Source organism: Oratosquilla oratoria, chromosome 38 (genome assembly GCF_046742065.1).
Source record: "Oratosquilla oratoria isolate Oo_2021 chromosome 38, ASM4674206v1, whole genome shotgun sequence".
Lineage (NCBI taxonomy): Eukaryota > Metazoa > Arthropoda > Malacostraca > Stomatopoda > Squillidae > Oratosquilla > Oratosquilla oratoria.
Window position 1 is genome coordinate 29,153,708 of NC_134814.1, and position 2,500 is coordinate 29,156,207.

Genomic DNA, 2,500 nt, shown 5'->3' on the forward strand with positions numbered 1-2,500 from the left:
TAGAAGACCAATTGGGGTTACCATTCATGCATTTGAATATTCTTACGGTAAATAAAGACTAAAACATCTATGAAAGAAAGATTTTATATCTGCTATAGAAAAATAAGTCTTTGCATGGAGTTATACGGAATTAATTGGACAAACAAACGGCAACAGAAATATTAGTCATTACATGGCTGTTTCGGTAGTTAACCTATTATTGATATTACCACTGCTACTACCCAGTCTGGGATATTGGCTGCAGGTTACTAAACAGGGTAGCATGCAGTTGATACTTTAGAGTCTATATTGGGCGCCCCTACGGACCAGAGTCATACATCATTTTGTCTGTGATAGAGGAAAACTCTGTTCATAGAGAAATGATGACACTTTTATACTACGACTGCCCCTCCGTTATGCTGTCCCCCGACCCCTTGTTACTGTCCTGTACCATTTCTCAGAATATTCATTTTCTTTTTTCGCCTACCCTGTGGTGGTGGAAGAGATTGCTACCACCAAGTCTTTCCACTTGAGTCGTAAGAGGCGACAAAAAACGGGACGGGGGATGGGATAAGAAGTCTTGCTACCTGTAGCCCAAAGGGAACATTCATAAAAAAGTAAAGGCATAAGAGGGTCAGGGAGTTTCCCAACCAGTACCCTAAGGTTTTGGTCTTTTAATGTGCGTGGGTGTGGTACAGATGAGAATAAAAGGGAAGAAATAGGCAGTATGTTTGCGAGAAAAAGATGGATGTGCTGGCTTTGAGTGAAATTAAAATGAAAAAGAAGGGCGAGTGTGAGTTTGGGAGTGTAGCTGGGAGGTACTCAGGAGTGAAGAGGGGACGAGGGAGAGAAGGGGTGGCTATACTAGAAAGTGAAGAGATAACTAAGCGTGTAGTGGAGTGGAAGGAGGTTTCATCAAGGTTGATGTGGATGAAGGTGAAGATGGGAAGGTTGATGTGGGTTTTTGTAAATGCGTATGGATCTGGTAGCGAGAAGAACGTAGAGGAAAGGGAGGCTTTTTATATAGATATAAATAAGTGCATAGAGGGATTAGGGAGAAATGTCAATGTAGTTGTATTTGGAGACCTTAATGCTAGGGTAGGAAACGAACCAATAGACGGAGTGATTAGGAAGTATGAAGTTCCAGGTAAAAATCTTAGTGGAGAATTTAAGGTGATGTGTCTTGAAAGAATTGATTATAGCAAATACAGTGTTTAGAAGGTGGATAGGAGGGTGGCAGATAGAGCGTTAATGGACCATATAGTGGTGACCAGGAGTATGGTAAAAAGAGTTAAGGATGTACATGTTCTAAGGGGAGAGAGTGGGGGAGTATCAGATCATTTTCTGGTGGAAGGTAAATTGAGAGTGGAGAATTGGCGGAGAAAAAAGAAAAGGGCAGAAGGTAGGGAGGTACTTATAGGGAACTGCTTAAATGAGAAAGAAAAGAAGAATGAATATAAGAAGAAGCTGAGAGAGGAGAGGGAAGGAGTGAAGGATAGAGTAGAACTAAGGGTGGAGGAGGAATGGGGATGGTTCAAGGAAGGAGTCATAAGGTGTGCAAAGATGGTGTGTGGAACAAGGAGGGCGGGAGGAAATAGAAGGAAGGGTAGTGAGTGGTGGGATGAGGAAACAAAGAAGGGTGTAGAAGAGAAGAAACAGGAATTCATAGATTGGCTACATATTAGGACGAGGGAATCGTATGAGAGGTACAAAGTAAAGAGAAGGGAAGTTAATCATAAGATAAAGGAAGCAAAGAGGAGAGCAGATGTGAAATGGGGTAAGAGTATGACAGAAAATTTTGAAAGTAATAAAAAGATGTTTTGGAAAGAAATTAAAAGGGAAAGAGAAGGCAAATCAAGTGGAGAAGAAAAGGTAAAAGGTGCAGATGGAGAGATGATAATGGAAGAGAAGGCAGTGAGAGGAAGGTGGACAGAGTACTATAGGGAGTTGCTAAATGTGAAGGAGGATAGGGAGGGAAAGGTAGTTGCAGTGGGAAGCGCTAAGAAAATGAGAGTGATGAGTGAGGCAAATGGAGGAGAAATAGGGAAAGATGAAGTGAAAGCAGCTGTTAAGATGATGAGAGCAAGTAAGGCACCTGGTCTGGATGGATGCCATGCAGAATGTCTGAAGAAAAAAGGTACAGTGATGATGGACTGGCTGATGAAGTTATTTAATGTTTGTTTAAAAGGGAAAGGGGGACAAGTGTGAGTGAAGTAGTTTCAGAGGTACTTTCAGAGTGTAGTTGGGAGTGCTTATGGGAGGGTCTTGGTTGAGAGAATTAGGAGAGGAACATAGGGAGTAATTGGTGAGGAACAGTGTGGTTTTAGGACAAGTAAGGGTTATGTACATCAGGTTTTTGTGGTAAGACAGATATGTGAGAAAGCTATAGGGAAAGGTAAGGATGTTTTTTGAGGGGCTTTTATGGATATGGAAGAGGTATACGACAGGGTAGACAGGAAGGCACTGTGGGAGGTACTGCAGATATATGGGCTAGTAGGAAAGTTGTTAAGAGCAGTCAAGA